At 43.2% G+C, this 21224-nt stretch overlaps 1 protein-coding gene across 4 annotated transcripts in view; it reads left to right on the top strand.

Moving 5' to 3' along the window:
• PLCH1 (phospholipase C eta 1) overlaps positions 1 to 21224 on the top strand; it is a 215964-nt gene that overhangs the window by 8940 nt on the left and 185800 nt on the right. For 3 of the 4 annotated variants that reach the window (XM_090053310.1, XM_090053309.1, XM_090053306.1), the window contains exon 2: positions 5808 to 5903. The exons of the other annotated variant lie outside the window; for it this stretch is intronic. The gene's annotated coding sequence lies outside the window, so the exon portion shown is untranslated. The remainder of the gene's footprint in view (positions 1 to 5807; positions 5904 to 21224) is intronic. 4 annotated transcript variants of the gene reach the window in all.

Raw genomic sequence — 21224 nt, 5'->3', positions numbered from 1 at the left:
TATGATGTTGACATACTAGTGCTGACTGGGTTCTTTCAGAATATTTTGGCAGACTTCTGATCTACTTTTGCCATTAGATGGGCAACAAGTCTTAGAATTAATAACATTATATCATGCTTTGTTCTGTAATGCAACATACTGCAGAATAAAAGAAAATACAGCTGTTAATGATATAATGTTGTTGCTGCCATGTTAATGATTAACATACCGTAATTTTCTTTTTTCATGTCCCAGCTTCTTACGTTGTATGTTCAACAAGGAAATGTGTTAACCTTAAGCAATAAGAAGATGGTCTGTTTTGCTAAATGTTCTCTTCATGGTATATTCTGAAGTCCTGAAATATATTTATAACTTTTCCCAAGCTGTGTTTCAGACTCTCACTTTATGGGGTGCCACATGATCCCCCATCTGACACTATCTGCCTGTTTTCTTATCTTTGGATTATTTCAGTTGTAAACTCCTGACTACAAAGGCAGTCTTTGTGCTCTTTTTGTTGTTGTTGTTGTTGTTTTTTTTTTTTTTTTACAGTACCTAGCTTGGAGCAGGGAAGTGTACTTGCTCCATGATGGGGACACCTTAGTGCTACTTCAATCCAAGTAATACAACAAATAATGGAAGTTCTTGCACTAGGTGTGGAGGAGGAAAAGAAAACAAAGTATGTTTCCAGATTTTTTTGGAATGCAATGTTCAGCTGCTTGTTGAATGGAGAAAAGAAAAAAAATCTCTGCTGATTCTCCTATAGTTTGTCAGGTTTTATTTTGATATTAGAAAGCTTTGGAAAATGTTCCTAGTGGGGAAACTTAAAATATCACTAAAACCAATTAAAATAATACTCTTAATGGAAAGACCTCCTGTGACTTTGGTTAGTATAGTCTCACAACCCCATGCAGAGACCTTACAATAGTCACTGGCAAAACTGATTGCTGACTGTGCTGCCTATCCATCATTTGAGAAGTTACTGCCACTGGATCAATACTGAGCCTGGAGGCAGCATGTTAGAAACCCTTTATACAGAGAGTTAGGTAGCCGGGGATCCACCAAGCTCCATTAGAATTTTTTTAACAAAAAAATCTCCAGTCCCTTTTTGGATAGGGAATGAGTGAAGAAAATGTTTTTTAATCAAGTGGGAAAAAATTGTGGGGGGAAAAAGTGATGTTTCTCCATTTGATGTTTGTGCAGTGTGAATATTTTTGTAGTTCTACTCTATATATTGTGATTGTGGCTTTCCAAGATCTTTTCTCATCCTACACCTTATAGCATTACATGATTCAGAGGGCAGGTGGTGTCTGTGGGGGCTATTGGTGGGGGGCAGGTGGAGTCCATGGGGGAGGAGGGGATTTGTGGGCTCTGGGAGGGTTTGGTAGGATTGGAGCGGGCTCACAGGGTTTGTGAGGGACATGTGGGGATGGGTGTTCTCTAGTTATAGCCCCCATCCCTCCCCACACTGGGACTTACTGCTATGGTTCCTGGCATTGGTGAACACTGATAAAACCAACACCAGGAGTGGGGTAGGGGAGGGAGCAGGAAGGGGCAGTGGCTGGCTTGGTGGGTGGGAGGTTGTCCATCTGGAGGTTGGGCAAGGGGCTAAAAATAGCCCAGTGCCAGGAAGGGGGGAGGAAAAGCAGAGCTGTGGGACTGGGGCTGGTGGCTGGGCTTTCTCGGCTTCGGGGCGGTGCTGGGAACTATACAGAAGTTTGGCACAGTTAGATTGGTCTAAAAATAGCCAACCTGATTTAAGTTAGATTACCTCAGAGGTAGGGGTACCTTAGATGGGGTTGGTGGCTTTTAGACCCATCTAACCTTCCTGGAAGTTCTGTATGGTTTGCACTTAGATGGACCTAACTAGGGATTTAAGTGGAAGGCATGCACCTGGGTAAATTAAGTTAGATTGGGTGGCCATTTTTAACATGATCTAACCTCCTCAAACATCTGTATGCACCCTTTGGGGACCATTACTTATTGGACAGAAGTTCTGTCTACTAAGGACTTCTTTTGACTGCTTTCACTGCAATTGATTCCAATGGGACTAGCATTCCACCGTTGAATGGTAGCAATAAAACATTATAATTTTTTCTGCAGGGAATTATTTCCTTTGACTGTAATGAAAATACATATTACTATACAGGGTGTATTCATTTTCAATTTTATTTATACACAAGGAAGGGTTTAATTTCTGAAATTAACTTAATTTCTTTATTGTAAAAATATTTTTAATGTATAAGCATTCAAAAACTTTTTTTCTGCTTAAATTATTACAAGTACAAAGCAGATTAGCTAGCAAATTCATAGTGCATTTTTTTCCTCTTCTATTTGCATTGCTGGCTGCTTATCTGTTGCACAGAACAGAAGCCTTGCATATTCTCTATTTGGTCTACATGCATGACTTTCACTGTCTGTGTGAGTTGTTTGGAATGCAACATGAATATAGACTATCTATGAGAAGTCCATAGTGCACATCAGAGGGGAATTTTGCATAGAAAATGTATTGAACTTTTCAGATTCTTAGTTGTTGGCTTGGATTCAGCCCAGGTAAATACTGACCAAAATTTATCACCATCTGATGAGTGTTTAGTGGTATAACTGAAATGAATACGTAGTTCCAATCCATAGTTCAATTGGGCTAATGTACACATCATAAAAGTGCTACCATAGTTAATTTAGCACCTTGTGTATTCAACATTAACTTATCAGTTGCTCCGGACAATTTTTTTCATTGAAAATACTTTTGGGGACAGTGAAAGCTCTTTTGTATTTCATTTCCATGGATTTGTAAGTACTGTTCTAATTTTATGTCCGAATCTTTTTTGCCACTTTGTATTCAGGTGGCTTCTTTCTAGTTTAACGAAACTAAACTTTCCTTGTTGATGTGGTGGTTACTTTAACTTGTAGATGAAGAAAAAGATAGCTTTTATAATCTACAAAGTGCAGCTGCTAATCTCTCTACAAAGGTTTGAAGGTCGCTTCACCTGTTGTTTAATAAATATTATGGTTAGTAAAAACATGGCTGGAAATGACGTCTTTTTTTTCATTTTACAACAAGGTAGAGTGGAGTCAGCCCCACAGCTGGTAATAAACTTGGATGGAATAGGCAACATGTAATAAACTGTACTGTGCCATTCGGGGGGAAAGCACAGTAGTATATTGTTCCTTCCAGGTGTGCACTGTAAAAATATAAAAAATAACTACTTCCCTCTTCCTTATTAGTATTTCAGCATATACATGGATTATAACATGTAAGAGAAATATGATTAGCTCCACTTCTTAGCCTGTGGTAACATAGTCTATGATATGGTATTAAAAGGGTTGTGATGTCCTTTCTGGTTTCCCCTGGTTTAGCTTTGCCAACATTTCTCCTCCCCCTCCCCTTCCCCACTGTGGGCCACATGCTATTACCATCTTAGATAACTTATTTGATGTGAGAAGAGATGACAGTACCTGGCCCTTAGAAAATGTATAAGACTTGACCCTTGCATGAAGACAGGCCCCTAGGCCTCTCTATCAGTAAGGAACTTGAATCTGATTTACTGAGCTAAGCAAACTATATAGACAGGGCACTTTTACATGTGCTCTGGGGGTGGGGGACAGCGCTTTACTTAGAGCAGCTCCAAGAGCTGCTCTATTTAAAGTGCCGCCACATATCCTGTATCAGCATCCCTGCACTTAAAGATGGCAGTGGGAGCACTTAAACTAAAGCTTGTTCGACGAGCTTTAGTTCAAGCTCCCCCACTGCCATTTTTAAGCGTGGGGATGCTGATGCACGAGATGCAGGAGGCTGCTGGAACACAGCAATTGCCACGCTCCAGCAGGCTGTTAATCGAATCTGCTCTGATGCGCTGGAATTCCAGCGCATCGGAGCAGCCTCAGCGCTCGTGTATAGGTGCCTACAGTTCCTCAGAATGGTTCTGGCTAATATAATTCTCAGGGTGGGTTTGATTTAAATCAAATCAATTTAAATCACTGGTCAGGAAGCCTGAATTTAATTACTGTTTTCTACAAAAAGTGCATTCTTCTTGTTTGATACACCTTTCATTAAAATATTCCCAAACAGTCTCTTTTACTGCCTAGCAAACCTGCTGCCATGATAGATTTTCCTTTCTACCATGCCATCCCCTCACTAGATCCTAAATCAATGGAGATGCTATACTCAGAAACTTATTCCTCAAGACTTTTGGAACGTTCTGTTCAAAATGGTCCTCTTTTTTGTTTCTACTGCCTCCCCTCCTTGCATTTATCTCTAGACTGTTCCTTCTTGTCCACATGTACTCCACCCCAACAATCCTTTATTCATTTAACTTCTTGAAACTCTGCACTTTTAGAAAGAGGTAAGGGCTTGATTTTGTGTATACAAACTTGCAGATAGACAATAGGGCTGATGGGTAGGTAGTCAGGTCTGTTATTTCTCATCTTCATATACTACTGTTAGCAAGGATGTTACCTCTGGAGACATAAATTCACAGTATGAGAACTAAAACTAACTATCACAAAGATGCTTAATGGGATCTTCTAGACTGAGCACTGAGTCCCATTGGGTAGAGGGGTTTTCTTCAATCTTTACTAGTCTATAGAGGAGCCTCTAGGAACCCCATAATACTGGGCCCCTAATATACTTCATGACCTGTTGTGACCTATTGATTAAACTTTTCTAAAAAGTTTACATGAATTATGTTCTAATCCCTATTCCATGATGAAATCTTTGAGCTCGAATATATTTTAAAATAAAACTATATATAGGCTTATTTTTTAAATAAAAATGTCTTAAAAAATAAAAATATCATTAAAAATTTGATTTAAATAAAAACAATTTCTGATTTTTAAAAAAATTTTATTTAAAAAAAAATCATTAACTTTTATCCACCTTGATAATCCTTCCTATTGTCCATAGGAGGTCTCTACATACAAGTATGGTCTGTCTTGATTCTTATGCCTGGCTCTGCCCCAGGTTTCCTCTCCTATTCTGGATCACTCAATCTGTCTGGGCCTAAATGTTCCCCTCTATACAAGGAATCGTGCAATCATACTGGGAGGCTGCATTACTTAGCACAAGTGATTCTCAATCAGGGTGCTACAGCATTCTGCAGTGCCTTGAGGTCCTTTCAAGGTTGTCACGCAATGTTAAGTGTGCAAACATGATTCATGTGATAAACCCAAGATTTCAAATCCATGATGTTAAAAACATTCTTTCTTATTGTGGTTTTTCTGAGTTCCGTGAAACAGAAGAATTGCTCTGTTTTCTGTAGTCAAAAAAGAATGAAACAAGTAAAAGCTAAGAGCTGGCATTTTCCAAAGCATGCTTCAAGTCTAAAAAGGTTGAGAACAATTCCTTAATGTTTGCATAGTGTTTTGAGAATCTACAAAGCAAGGTGCCATGCTAGTGCTAAGTACTTTTACTATCTCTGTATTTGTTGGGGGTGGATTACACATTAGGTGGATAATGGTCGTGGCAGTCAGTGCAGTTTTGTCTGCCATCATATAAGGCTCACCCTTATTTAGTGATGGGTAAGTAAAAGGGCAGTGGATGTGCTGATCCGCTACTCGCATATCTGCATGCTACTACAAGCACCTGCCATCTGTTCCCTTTAGTGCCAAAGAGAGTCTAGAGCTCTGTGCTAATTCAGAAAGTTCTGATCCAGGTGTCTGTCATGGCATAAGAGCGGTTTTCCAGCAGTTGTAAAGGTAGTATGTTACTTCTCATCACACATTTCCTGGGCCTTGTTTTTCACATGCTATCTCAGCTTTAGGCTAATGTGTTTTCATTTCTCTTCTCTCCCCTTCACTCCCTTTAATTGTGCCCTTTCATTTTCTTTAAGCTGCCTGCGGCATCCAGTAGCGTTCTTGATTGTGCCAGCCCTAAAGTTACTGTCTCAGTAGCAGGAATTCAGAAGCCCAGCCATAAGACCCAAAAGGTTGGTGCCCGTTGCATAATGCTTTGGTGCTTCACTGCATTCTTCTTGCATTGTTGTCTTGTTTTTGAGTAGAGCAAAAATTACCAGTACCAGACACATAGGATTATTGGATTTCTCTTCATAGAAAGGTTTTCTACCTTCTCTGCCTCTATTTTTTTAAAGTGTGTGTTGGGGTGAGGGGGAGGGGAGTACTGCCCAGTGTTTGCAAAAGATATTAACTGGAAGGGTGGTGGGAATGTGAGCTTTGGCAATGCTGGGAGGGAGGGTCAGTGAACCACCATCTGCCTCAATCAAGAAGAATCCCTGCTGGCTTGGGCAGTCTGTGTGACTGACGCCTATTAAAGTGTTTAAAAAACTGGGGGGGCAGAGAGCTGTTAAAAGCAGATGAGATTAGTAGTCTTCCCATCCTATCCATTGCTCATTTTCAAGCAGCTTAACTGTTTGACATTAGCAAGGAAGTGCCATGAGGAAATCCCTGTGTGAAGTGGACAGTTTTATTTGCTATTTGCACAAGGAGGCTATGCAGCTTCAAAGTTAAATATGGCACTGAACATTTCAAGTAATGTTTTTTTTTTTTATTAAACCAGTTCCGTGCATGTACTAACAAGCCTCCTTTTGTGTGATCTGAATGGCTGTGAGCATTCATAGCATTTTCTCCAACAGCATAACTTGGTATAAAAACTAAGGCATTCTGGAGCTCAAGAATTAGTGCCAGCTTCTCTGAAGAGCTCTCCAAAGCTCAGTTTTGTGTGAGAGAACAAGTGTTTGTGGGATAAGAAGGGTGTTGTGATGTGTTTATAGGTCTGTTGCAATAATCAATTTTTATTGGCCAAACTTAAGCTTAGTCTTTTATTAGGCCTTAGATAAAGGATTTGTATGCCACTGTCTATTTAAACGTATTCCCCATAAACTATTTTATATAATAAAAAAGAACTGCTCAGTGGGTATGTCTACACATGAATTTAAGTGGGTTTAAATGTAATGTGATGTGCATTAAATGCTTTTTAGCAGATGTCTACATGTGGTGGGACTTGTGACTAACTTTAGTCCCAAGTCAGTGCAGCCCTGCCATGTGCTCTAGCCTCTGGACACATGGCTGCCAGCACTTGAAAGCACACCCTTTGCATTGTGACCTCTGGGATGACACTTCCTGTGTCAGAGGAGCAGTGTGACAGATGCATAGGCAGTACATGCCTGCTCTGCTCCTGCTGCGCCTGTGCTTCCCAGCCATGCCTGCCCCAGCTGCTGGCCCTGGTGCCCAGGGACAGGGTCTCCTGCTTCTCAGGGCTGCCGCAGCTGCCCTGCTTACCTGCTGCCATTCTGTGCGCCTGCTCTTTGGCCACCTTGTGCCACCCAACTCCCCAGCCCACTCTCGCTGCCTGCTGGATGACTGGTGCATGGCCTTCTGGGGCCCTTGCTGCCATGCAGCTGCTGCTGCTAGTCACAATGACCATGAGCTCCAGGATGCCATTGCCCTCCTGCCCCACCAGCCCCACTGCCTCTGGGCCCACTGCACCAGTCAGTACTGGTGGCAACACATCATGCTGCAGGAATGGGATGACGACCAGTGGCTCGACACATTCTGGACAACCCAGGCCACCTTTGAAGACCTGCATCAGCTCCAGCCCAACCTGGAGTGCCAAGACATGGAGAAGCCCCCAGCAGTCCCCACCAACACTCACCTGCCCCACCACACACCCATCTCCTATACTGTACCCACCCTCCAGCTCCACTCCAGGACATGCACATGTTTGTAATGAAAACCTTTATTCCCCTCATAAGCCCCACCTTTATCCACCACCTTCCCCAGCTGCCAACAATAAAAAAACCAAAACCCTCCTCCCAAACTAAACTATATACATCAGTCTCTCAGTCTTTGTCCTTGTCCCACAGTAGAGGGCTGTTGGGTTGGGGCATCCAGGGCGCAGAGACCAGCGGTAAGAGGCCAGCACCCTTGCTGTGTACAGTTTCCCCATGGGTCCAGGGGTCACGGTGAATGCTGGGGGTTCCTGGGGAAGCAGGTGGGCCCAGGGGCCTTGGCTGGCCAGTTTCTGCTGGAGCAGCTCCATATGGCACTGTTCCAGGGCCTTCAGCCAGCCCAGTGTGCCTGCTGTGTCCAGTCCTGTGCCTCCTCCCGGGAAGTCTCCTGGGCAATGTCCTCATCTCACCAGGCCAGCTCTAATGCCTCCTGTGCCTGGTGCTATTCCTACTCCCATGCCACCCAATTCTCAGCTGCCACCAGGAGTTGCGAAAGCAGGAGGGTCCAGTTCCTGGTGTGCTGCTGGCACATCCCTGGGTAGTACATGAGCTGTTTGTGCAGGTGGAGGGCTGCCTGAGACACTATGCCCTACTGATAATGATCCTGGTGGTTCTCCAGACATACCTGTGCTCCTGCTTTAGGATCCTGAGCTACGGGAGAACAGGGGTCAAGCCTGGGTTACCTTACAACCTCTGTCACTGCTTGGGGGGCTACCTGTTGCAGTGCTACATGTCCCTGCCCCTTGCTGCTGAGGAGGACATCACTGCTGGCATCAACAGCTTCCTTAGCATGTGAGAGGCCTGTGCCTGCCCAGCTATGGTGACAAGGTCTTCTCAGTAAAGTTTTGAACTGTGTCCTGCCTCTCTGCATGCTGTGGAGTGTAGGACCTGGGGCCAGGGGAGTGTGGGTGGGCCAGGCAGGGAGTGGGGACAGGAGCTAGGGGCAGAGGAAAGGCCCAGGACTGGGAGGGCTCTCCCCCACTGCAGGACTTCATAGATTTCATAGACATCAGGGCTGGAAGGGACCTCGGGAGATCATCGAGTCCAGTCCCCTGCCCAAAGGGTATGAAGTCAGCTGGGGTCATAGGATCCCAGCAAGATAAGCATCCAATTTATTCTTGAAGGTGTTCAATGTAGGTGCTTGAACCACCTCCGGTGGCAGACTGTTCCAGACCTTGGGGGCTCGGACAGTAAAGAAATTCTTCCTTATGTCCAGCCTGAAACAGTCTTGCGGGAGTTTGTGACCGTTCGACCTCATCATTCCTTGGGGCGCTCTGGTGAACAAACGTTCCCCCAGATCCTGGTTGTCACCCCTGATAAACTTATAGGTGGCCATCAGATCACCCCTGAGCCTACGCTTTTCCAGGCTAAAGAGTCTCATGTCTCTCAGCCTGTCACTGAAAGATCTGTTTTCCTGACCTCTGATCATGCGCGTGGCTCTCCTCTGGACTCTCTCAAGCTTCTCCACATCCTTTTTGAATTGTGGAGCCCAAAACTGGATGCAGTGCTCCAGCTGTGGCCTCACCAAGGCCGAGTACAAGGGGAGAATGATGTCCCGGGATTTGCTCGAGAAGCATCTATGGATGCAAGCCAGCGTTTTGGTTGCTTTATTAGCCACAGCATCGCATTGCAGGCTCATGTTCATCTTGTGGTCAATGATGACCCCCAAGTCTCTTTCTTCTGTAGTGCTATCCAACGTAGCACTGCCGAGCCTATAAGGATGCTGCAGGTTTTTCCTCCCAAGGTGGAGAACCTTGCATTTTTCGGTGTTAAACACCATCAGGTTCTCGTCTGCCCATTTGCTGAGCATGTCCAGGTCAGCCTGGATCACCCGCCTACCTTCTGGCATGGATGCTTTGCCCCAAAGTTTGGTGTCATCGGCGAACTTGGCCAGTCCACTCCTGACTCCAATGTCCACATCATTAATGAAGATGTTGAACAGGATGGGTCCAAGGACAGAGCCTTGAGGGACCCCACTGGTCACAGGGCACCACGATGAGTGACTGCCATCAGTTACAACCCTCTGGGTCTGACCACGAAGCCAATTTCCCAGGCAGCGGATCGTGGTGGAGCCAAGGCCACAACTGGCCAGTTTGGCCAAGAGGTGATCATGGGATACCAGATCAAAAGCTTTTTTGAAGTCAAGATATATGACATCAATCTCTTCTCCCTCATCCAGGTGATAGGTCACCTGGTCATAGAAGGAAATGAGATTGGTCAAACAAGACCTAGCCGCAACAAACCCGTGCTGGCTATCCCTTAGAATGGCCTCCTTAATAAACTTTTCTAAGATCTTCCCCAGGATAGAAGTCAGGCTAATGGGCCTGTAGTTAGCCGGATCCACTCTCCTCCCTTTCTTGAAGATCGGCACCACATTGGCCTTCTTCCAGTCTTCGGGCACTACACCAGAGCGCCAGGAGTTTTCAAAGACCCGTGCCAGGGGCTGGGCTATGACGCTCGCCAGCTCCTTGAGTACCCTGGGGTGCAGATTGTCAGGGCCGGCTGACTTGAAGGTATCCAGCTTCTCAAGATGTTCCTGCACGAGGTCAGCATTTATGGAGGGTAGGGGATCCCCATCACCTGGATCTCCCTGTCCCACAGCAGGCATGGGCGTCCCATGGGACTGATGAAAGACTGACGCAAAGTACCTATTTAATAGGTTGGCTATTTCCTGGGCATCAGTCGTCAGTTGCCCCATCTGGTTTAGCAGGGGTCCAACGCTGCCCTTGCTTTTCCTCCGGCTCCCCACATATCTGAAAAAGGACTTTTTATTGTCCTTGATGCTTGAAGCTAGTTGGAGTTCAGTTGCAGCCTTGGCTTTCCTGGTTTGCTCCCTGCAGGACCGGACCAGCGCAGAATAATCCTCCTTGGAGGTGAATCCTGTCCTCCATCCTTTGTAGACTTTCCTTTTTAGCCGCAGGAGGTCCGCTAGGTCCCTGGAGAGCCAGGAGGGCTGCTGTGCCTTCTTGCTGCCTTTCCTCCGTGTTGGAATAGATTTAGCTTGTGCATTGAGGATTGCTTCCTTGAGAAGCAACCACTCTTCTTCACAATCAGGATAACTGTGTGTGCTAAGCTAAAAAAAAATTCAAGCCTTTAAACATTAGGAGAAATATTTGAGAAGCATATTTTACTTGAAATTCCACTAAATCTTTTAAAAAATGTATGCGTCTATAAGGAAGAGAAAATGGCCTGAAGTTTATTTATCATGTGTCCAGGGGTGGTGACACTGGGAGCTTCCCTGTCGGGGATGGCATCTGGTTGCACTTGGTGTTCACAGCCTGCAGTGAGTCCGTGGCCCGCAGCAAGCTAATGTGCATTAAATGCCCATGTGTAGACACACCCAGTGTGAACTTTACTCCATCCACCTAACATTGTTACTGAGAAGATATTGCTTCTTTCCATGTAGCTTTTTATCAGATCAAATTCAGTAGCATATGGTACAAACTATTACTTCTTGCATCCATTGGATGGTGTATTGCTAATTAGGATTTTTTCCTCAGATGCGTAACTTTAGACTTTTATTAAGCAAATATGTTTTGTTTGCTATGAATCTGGCTGTATTTCATCCTGACCTACAAACTAGAAAAAAACATTAGTGTTGGCATACAAGATGAGAGGTATCTTAAGTTACCATCAGATATGGATATCCAGTAATCATACTAAAGTATCTTGATTAAAAAGCCCTTGCTTTTTTATAGGCACACAAGGTTTTTTAGGTAATTGTGATAGCTTTTATTAGACAAACTAAAGTTTTTTGTTTTTTGTTTTTTTTGTAAGGAAGTACTCAGTGACATTCAATATAAAGAGTATGATATTTTAAAGTTAGCTGCGTAATTATATGCCTGCTTTATATGTGTAGTTATCAGGATTCGGTATGTACATGTGCATTGACAATCAGGATAACTGTGTGCGCTAAGCTAAAAAAAAATTCAAGCCTTTAAACATTAGGAGAAATATTTGAGAAGCATATTTTACTTGAAATTCCACTAAATCTTTTAAAAAATGTATGCGTCTATAAGGAAGAGAAAATGGCCTGAAGTTTATTTAAAAACTAGTACATTTGGTGTGTTTTATTACAGCCCTGTTATAAAATCACTGTTGATCCCTTTAAATAATTATTTATATTAAAATTTTCACTTCCCTGAATAAATTTCCTCATGTTCTTTGGATAAATGAAGATCCATAATAACTCTTTAAGTCTTTTTATCATGGTATGTAAGTTGTACCTGAAGAGCGGTAAACCTCATAAAGAAGCCGATAACTGAGTAGTTTTAAATTCCTGTGCCCTTTGAAAGGGTTGTGTCCGATTAGAATCAATTGTTGCCGTCTGTCCACTTTTTCTTGTTTATCACATGATCATTATTTGTGATGTTGTCATGTCAGTTTTTCTTAAAGCAGTACTACCAGGTTATCTTCGGTTGAAAGAAACTGGTTTAAATTTTTAGTAACACCAATGTATTAAATACACTCACTCAGTCACCTGAAACCAGTGCTTATATATTTATTACAACATGGATAAAATATTAAATTTAGAAAGACTGTGACTTCTCCTTTCCCTTTCTGTGCGCAGGATAAGTCGTTGCACCAAACTAAGACAGCCCCTTTAGGAAGGAATAATAAAGTGAAGTTTATGGACAGTGTTGTTTTTTTGCCTTCTCACTGAAACGGCAGAGCAAAGTCATCACATGCTGAATAGCTATTGCACCTTGTCAAAGGGGGCAGGGGATCCTGACTTATTCTTTCCTTGTGCTCCTGGTAGCAGTTGGGTCAGTGCACTTCTGAGTCCTTACTAAGGGCAGTGGTGAAAAGCCATAATTTACTGGTGAGCCTGAAATTGCTGGCAGGGATCCATCATTACAAGTAACCTTGAATATGTTGCTTAAAGTAAACAGGTCAAACTGAATATTTGAAATAAATTGGTTTTGCTCCCTAATAACTTTCTATGAAGTCTAGTTTAGAACAGCCATTCTAAGCTGAAGCCTGTGAAACATGCCTTCCTGGGAAGGACTTTGTAAACTACAATACTGAAGGTACCAGAGTAGACCAAACTGGAAGCTGCAGAACTTTAGTTGATTGATTTTTACTAAAAAGAACCATTATTTTAATCTCTGGTATTTCTGAAAGGCTGCTTAATGGAATCCATTACTCAGCTGAGCTTGGGTGTTAAGTACATTCTGTCTTAATGTAATATAGATGAGTTCTTGCCAAGTTATTGTAAATTTTGCTGAAGTAGCACAGCATCAGAGATCTTTCTCTTGCTAGTTTAGGGGCCAACCCCACAGTAATTTTGCCTTTTACAAAACAGCAACATAATTGTACCTAACTTCAGTAGCGCAGAAAAAAAATGGTAGTTTTCAACTCTACTAATTGGATAAAGCCTTTTTAATCAAAATTAGGACTTGTACTGATATAATTGCATTTCTTATATTGGGTAAGGGTACAAGGATTTTTTTTTTTAACAAATAGCTGTAATATTGTACATTTTCAAGTGTGGGTAAGTTAGATGAGTACAACAATATTTTACATCACTATATATATTCCTTTTAAACTGGTATTACTGTGTCAACAGTAGAGGGGGTTGTACTTCCTTTCATATATCCCCATTGTCAAAGCAGTACAACTTTCGTGTTTAGACAAGCTGTTACCATTTGCCTTCTCACTTTTAGTCTTTGGGGCAAGGCCTGTCTTTTACTCTATTTGTACGTTACATCGTACAATGGGGCCCTGATCCTGACTGAGGCATGGAAAATCCGCTCATGCAAATAATAAATAACCGTAATGCAGATAAATGCTTACATTTCTGAAAGAAGTTTATTCAACTTAAATGAGTGCCACATAAAATAATTACATTTGCCTTATAATAATTCCGTCTTCATCTCTAACATGTTACAAAAAGCATTTTTTTTAAGAGTGCTGCTGTGGTGTGGGAGAATCCTTTGTGCTAAGAACAAAAGAGGATATTGTATCAGCGTGGGATACAAAACAGAAGCTGGGCTGAAGGATTTTTTTGAAAGGGACTAAACATACATAGGAAACGATATTTTAATCAAATGCCTACACAACATGAACTCTATGTGGGTGCTGGGTAGGGGGTAAGGAACGATGCTTTCTTCAACATGCATCTTTAGTGCTGGAGGAATTATTTATGAAATGAGTTTAAGTAATCAGTTTTAAAAAATGACGGTTTTCTACTTTTTCTCATTATGTTTCTTATAAACTACAGTATAATCTGAGGAAATATGGCTAGAGGTAGGCTGGACCCAAATATGAAGATCACCTGGAAACTTTGGCAAAATCTGGATGTGCACTTCATTAATTGTAACTGGCGGGGTGATTTTTGCTATAGTGATAACAATGAACATTGGGTAAAATGGGCAAAGAGCTCAAAAATCACAGAAGCCAGTCTTCACACAGGTAATGCATTTTGTGGCTAAGTATCACAAATAATCTTAATAAATTTCACTGATAGTTCAAACAACAGTCCTACAGGTGCTATGATTACAATGATTACATTTGAACATACCGCTAAGAAGCTACTGGTCTCCATTTAATGCATTCAGTTTTTCTCCCTTCCATTGGGATAACATGGAAAAATGATATTCATGTACCAGTAACTGACATCGGTCAAAAGAGATTTAAACTGTCACTGTTGATCAAATTATTGCCTACAGGCAACACAGCTCTCTTTCAGAGTAAAGAGGAAATTTTGAAGGATAGGTAAAGTCTCCTAACGTAGCTATAGAGGAGAAAGCAAAATAGGCATCTGCAATGGAATACCTTGCTAACCAAAACTCCAAGAGAAGCAGCTTGAAAAAGTTGCTACCTATTCACAGCTAGTTCTTGGATGTTTTAATGAACAATCTACAAACACCACCCCGCTCACGTCTGCCTGCACACAGGCTTCAGATCAACATCCTATGCGCCATAAAAAGAAACTCACCCACATGCACTGAAGTGCATCATCCCCTTGGAATTAATGTGTGGCAGGTAGGCCCAATCTGAATCCCAGCCAAAACAATAAAAAAAATCCTATTAACTTTAATAGCAGCAGGATTGGGTCTATGGTTGTGAATCCTTCAACATGAAGATGAAAATTCAACAGTTCATTTACAAAAGACATGAGATAAAAGATCCAGAAGTTAAAAGTATGCATACTTTTAAAAGCTTGCATGTCTGAAATGAAAGAGCAAAACACTCTTTTAAAAAGTTGTAGTCAAAGACTGCAGCACAGAAATAAAGAAATGACCATAGTGGCATGAACATAATACTGTTCTTGACTTTTGTACATGGTTTTCTTTCTTGCACTTCACTACAATATGAACACCTTCCCGTACTTGTCTCTTCTATTAAAAACCTATTAAAACATTAACACTTGTCAGTGTGCAATTAAAGTATAAAAGCTTGTTGTGAGGTCTGCTATGTTTGCAAAAATCCTGGGTTTTTTCCTAATCAGTTCGCTTTTTGCACCTAATCATTCTGCCCACACTGATATATGGGACAATCTAAACCAGTTGACAGTTCTACCAAGATACCATGGAAAACTTGAATGAGATGTGGTTTTTGGCTCTTCCACACAATCTTCCTTTGCCTATAGTTGTTTCAGAGAAGTGGATGTCTCAGCTGTGGTTTTGTGGGTTATGCTTCAGTGAAAATCAATCAGTCAGTCTAATCTGGGGCCATGTCATTCTGCTTTATTTTATATATTGTCAGTTCTATCACTTCAAAACATGAGACTAATCTGAATGTGATTGCATTGTAGTGACAAATGCATAAATGAAATATCTTAAATTTGGGGCAGAGGGGGAATCTGACTTCTAATTTCTGAAATTTTCATAGAACATTTTTTGTTACCATTGCTATAACTCGCGGTGGCTTTCAGAGTACTCTTTGCTGTGTACTTTACAGATATAGTGGTAGGTATTGGGTCGGGGTCCCTGCCTTCAAAAGTTTATAGTCTGGGGGGATAAGCAACATGTGAAAGTTTGGTAATCACTCAGGCAGACATTTTTTATGTTCATTTGGCGAGGGGGGGGTTTCTCTCAATTTTTGTCATTTACAATTTAGCTACAGAGCTACAGGGGCTACAAAAAAGCTGTATTTTTTACCTGGAGTCAGCTAATGCATTATGAGCAGGGCTTTGGAAGTGGTACTTCCTCTCTACTCAGCATTGGTGAGACCCCAGCTGGAGTACTGTGTCCAGTTCTGGGTGCCTCACTTCAAAAAAGATGTGGAGAACATTGAAAGGGTGTAGAGAAGGGCTGCAGGAATGATTAAGGTCCTGGAGGACAAACCTTAGGAGGAGAGACTAAAGGATCTGGGACCGTTCAGCCTGGGGAAAAGAAGACTGAGGGGGGACTTGGTGGCCATCTTGAGTATGTAAGGAGTGGATATCGGGAGCTGGGAGAAAAACTGTTAGAGGATTGTTTCAGGTTGGATGTAAGGAAGAACTTCTTTATGGTAAGGGTGACCTGAATCTGGACCATATAGAATAGACTTCCCAAAGAAGTGGTGCAGTCCCCAGCCTTGGAAGTCTTCAAGAGCAGACTGATAGACACTTTGCTGGGATCATTTGATCTCAGCAGTATTCTTGCCCAGAGCAAGGCGGTTGGACTCAACCTTCTGTGGTCCCTTCCAGCACTTAATATGTATGATTCTATAAGTAAATGCTCATTTAACTACAGAAACAGACTGCATTAAGTGTTTCACCCATCATTAAGGCTTATTGCCTTAGGCCTCTGATAGCAGCTGTGAAATGGACAGGGCCTAGTCTTTCAAAACTCTGAAACTGGGGGTTCCAACTCAGTTTCACCAATTATACAGTTAAGTGGAGTACAGTTACATTATAAATATGTATGGGAATGAAGAAATCTTAGCAGAAAGGGATTTATGCATTTAAGCAATATGCAGATGACGAACGTTACCTGCAGTAGGCAAAATATTGGAACTAGCATTGTTATGCAGTTATCAAATAATGCACTTATCAGATATGCATGTAAGTAGAGTGCAGTGTGTATGAGCAAAACAGGAGGGGGATGAAAGGGGAAAGATCTTTGCAGGATGAGCAGATAAATAGATGGAAGGGTTCAAGTGAGAGGGCAATACAATTGGAAACCAGAATAGATAGATGGGGAAGGGGACAACTGGAACAGGCCTTGAAGAATTAGAGTGTGTCTAACCTTCTTCCAAGGTGCTTCAGTGTGCCTTGTCAGTAATCTGCTTCTGTTTCACCCGCCAGCCCTGGGAACGAGGCTGTCCTGCAGGTGCCCTTACCACCACTCTCAACCTCTGTCTGCAATCCTACAGTGAGCAAAGGCTTGAAAACAGAGGAGAAGGGATCCAGTAGAAGTATCTGGGTACTGAGCAATAAGCAGCACTATATATGGATCAGAGAAAGGGGCACATTTGTGCTCCTGATCCAGGATGGAAATTCAGCTGGGCATGACGCAAAATACCTGTACACTAAATGGGAAGGAGCAGATTTCCTTTTCTCCTTGACAGGGACTGACAGTTACTGATTGCTAACTTTCCTTTCAACACTTCTCTGACCCCACGGCCCCTTCTTGGAACAGCAACTCAACAGTTTCTTAACAAGGAGAAGCCCACAGGTATTTAAGTATCACTTTTACTGTGGAAAGGGGTACATGCTAGCTCTTGGGTCTTACCAGATGAAAGTTTTCCCTCCAGAGACTGTGGAGTGAACCTTCTCATGGTTCCCTATTCTGTCTTCCTGATTAACCCTCAAGCAGTGCTAAAGGATGCTGTGTTGTGTGGTACAGCGGACTCGGAAGGGATGAGAGGCTTGAGACTAGCCTATATACAGGGATAATGAGGGGAAAAGGCAAGGAAATGTAAGATGAAGGGCGTGGGAAGGTGAAAAGGGCAGAGAACTGAGGGGGTAGAATCAGGGCAGATAATCAGGTGAGAGAGAAGGGCAGGGAAGGAAATGGGAAGAAAGGCAAGTGGAAGGATATTAGGTAGGAAACATGAGAGGAAAATCAGAAGAGAATAATGAGGAAAAGGAAACTGGGATGGGGAGAACTAAAGATGAGAGAAGAGCAGGGAGGAGAGAAGGAAAAGCTAAAAAAAGGGACCATTTAGTAGTAAATACATCTTCCCAAATCATAGCAAGGCTCTGGAATTTTTTAATTTTTTTTCATCTGCAATATTATCGAGAAAAGTTTCTCAAAGTTAGATGAGAGTCTGGACAACAGCTCTGTACCCTAACAACATTTTGCTGAGTTCATAACAGCAGGTAAGATTAATGGCAGTGCAGGTGATTCTCTGGGTTTCGTAGGGTTTATGATGATCCTAGAGATTATAATTGGAGAGCTGCTCAAATTCACTGGATTTAAAGGTTTTAGATATTGTCATATACATTTAGGATTGGCAGGGACTTCAGGAGGCCATCTAGTCCAACCCCTTGCTCAAAGCAGGACTATCCCCACCTAGATCACTCCAGCCAAGACTTTTTCTAGCCAGGTCTTAAAAACCTCCAAGCCTGGAGATCCTACAGCCTCTCTGGGTAATGTGCTCCACTGTTTTACTGTCTTTCTAGTGAGAGAGTTTGTTTTCCTAATATTGAACCTCAATTTCCCTTGCTGCAACTTGAGGCCATTACTCCTTGCTCTGTCATCTGCCACCACTGAGAACAGTCTAGCTCCAGCCTCTTTGAAACCCCACTTCAGGTAGTTGAAGGCTGCTATTAAATCCTCTCTGTTTTCTCTTCTCCAGACTAAATAAGCCCAGCTCCCTCAGACTCTTCTCAGAAGTCACGTGCCCCAGGCCCCTAAACATTTTAATTGACCTCTGGTGGGCACTCCAATTTGTCCATATCTTGTAGCGGGGGCCCAAAACTGGACACTTTACTCCAGATGCAGCCTCACCAGTGCTGAATAGAGGGGAATAATCGCTTCCCTTGATCTTCTGGCAACACACCTACCAATGCAGCCCAGTATGCTGTTAGCCTTCTTTGCAACAAGGGCAGACTGCTGGCTCATATTCAGCTTATTGTCCACTATAACCCCCAGGTTGATTTATGCAGAGCTGCTGCTTAGCCAGTTGGATTTCAGCCTGTACCAGTGCATGGAATTGTTCTGTCCTAAGTGCAGGGCTTTGCACTTGTCCTTATTGAACTTCATGAGATTTCTTTTGGTCTAATCCTCCTTTTTGTCTAGGTCTTTCTGAATCCTAGCTCTACTCTCCAGCATATCTACTAGTCCCCACAGCTTGTTGTCATCTGCAAACTTCCTGGAGATACTCTCTATCCTATCTTCCAGGTTGATGATAAAAATATTGAACAAAACTAGCTCCATGACTGATGCCTAGGGCATTCCACTTGATACTGGTTGCTAACTAGACATCGAGCTATTGACCACTATCTTCTGATCCTGATGGTCCAGTCAGTTTTCTGCTCACCTTCCAGCCCATTCATCCAACCTGTACTTCCTTAGCATGCTTCTGAGAATCTTGTGGGAGACTATGCCAAAAGCCTTCCTGAAGTCAAGGTATATCACATCCACTGGTTTCCCTGCATCCACAGTCAGTCATCTTGTCATAGAAGGCAGTCAGGTTGCTCAGGCATGACTTAGCCTTGGTAAATCCGTGCTGACTGTTTCTGATCACAACCTCCTTCAAGTGCTTAGAAACAGATTCCTTGAGGACCTGCTCCATAATTTTTCCAGGCACTGAGGTAAGGCTGACTAGTCTGCAGTTCCCTGGATCCTCCTTTTTTCCTTTCTTAAATATGTGCACTATGTTTGCCCTTTTCCAATTGTCTGGGACCTCTCCTGATTGCCATGAGTTTTCAAAGATGATGGCCAATGGCTCTGCAGTCACATTGGCCAGTTCCCTCAGCACTGCTGGGTGCATCCCATCTGGCCCCATGGACTTGTATATGTCCAGCTTTTCTAAGTACCTAACCTATTCTTTTGCCCCTGTTGGCTGCTCACCTCCTCCCCAAACTGTGCTGCTAGGTGCAGTAGCCTGAGAGCTGACCTTGCCTGTGAAGCCTGAGGTGAAAAAGGCATTGAGTGATTCAGCCTTTTCTGGTCTTCTGTTGCTAGGCTGTCTCCTCCATTTATTAAATAACCCACACTTACCCTGATTTTCCTCTTGTTGCTGACATACTTATAGAAACCCTTCTTGTTACCCTTCACATCTCTTGCTAGCTGCAACTCCAACTGCACTTTGGCCTTCCTGATTTCATCCCTGCATGCCTAAGCAATATTCTTATACTCATCCCTAGTTGATTCTCAAAGTTTTCCACTTATATGCTTCTTTTTTTTATTTAGTTATTTAGTTTACATAAGAGTTCTCTGACAAGCTACTCTGGTCTTCTGCCACACTTGCTAGTCTTTCTGCACATTGGGGTGGTTTGTTCCTGCACCCTCAGTAAGGTTTCTCTAAATTACAGCCAATTCTGCACTCTTCTCCTCCTCAGATTGGCCTCCCAAGGGATCCTGCCCATGAGTTCCTTGAGTGAATCTAAGTCTGCTTTTTTGATGTCCAAGGTCCTTACTCTGTGCTCTTCTTCTTTCCCTCCTTCCTCCAGATCCTGAGCTCAGTCATCTCATGGTCACAGCTGCCCAAGTTGCTATTCACTACTGCCCCACCAATTCTTCCCTGTTTGCGAGTAGCAGGTCAAGAAGAGCATTGCCCCTAGTTGGCTGTTGCAGCATTTGCACCAAGAAGTTATTCCCAACACTCTCCAAACACTTCCTGACTTTCAACAGGCCTATCTCCCAGTTTCATACTGGGGGACTGAGCAGTCATACAGCTCTTTTACATAAAGAGCAACTCCTCTTCCTCTTCTGCCTTGCTTGTGCTTCCTGGACAGTTTAAATCCATCCATGACAGAGCTCCGGTCATGTGAGCTATCCCACTGAGTATCTGTTATTCCAATCATATCACACTTTTTGGATTGTGAGGACTTCCAGCTCTTCCTGCTTGTTTCCCAGGCTCCGTGCATTCATGTACAAGCACCTGAGGTAACTAGCCAATTGTCCTGATCTCTTGGGACGAATAAGAACACCTTCCCTGTTGCCATCTCCTGCTTTCATTTCCTCCAGGTCACCCACTTCCCCACACATCACAGGACTTTGATCTTTATCCCCCAAAGAATCTAGTTTAAAGCCCTCCTCACTAGGTTAGCAAGCCTGTCTATGAAGATGTTCTTCCCCTTCTTCATCAGGTGGATCCCATCTTTTCCTTGGGGGCGGCAGCAGTTGCTGGGGGTGGTAAGGTAGGGTTAGGGTTAGCAAGCTGCAAGGGTTAGGGTTAGCAAGCTGCAACTTGCTGCCTGCATGCCCTTGCCTGGAGCATACAGGCTACAAATTGCAGCTCTGCTCCAGCTCCAGGCCATGCTGTCACTGCTTCAAGATCCCAGCACAGCCCAGGAGCAGCTCCCTGCCCTGCCATGCTCCCTGCCAGCACTGCTGGAGTTGGTCTCCACAGGACTCTGGCCCTGGGCTAACACAGTGTGGCTGCTCCTGGGGTCTCCATAGAAACAGGCCCCAGCCATCTGGGCAGGTGCTGCTGGGAAATGGAATCTAGCCACCAGCTGGA

The sequence above is a fragment of the Crocodylus siamensis genome, chromosome 6 (assembly GCF_052110815.1).
Source record: "Crocodylus siamensis isolate JL-2025a chromosome 6, ASM5211081v1, whole genome shotgun sequence".
Lineage (NCBI taxonomy): Eukaryota > Metazoa > Chordata > Crocodylia > Crocodylidae > Crocodylus > Crocodylus siamensis.
Note: the sequence above shows the minus strand (reverse complement) of the source record. Positions and strands in the feature narration are given on the sequence as shown.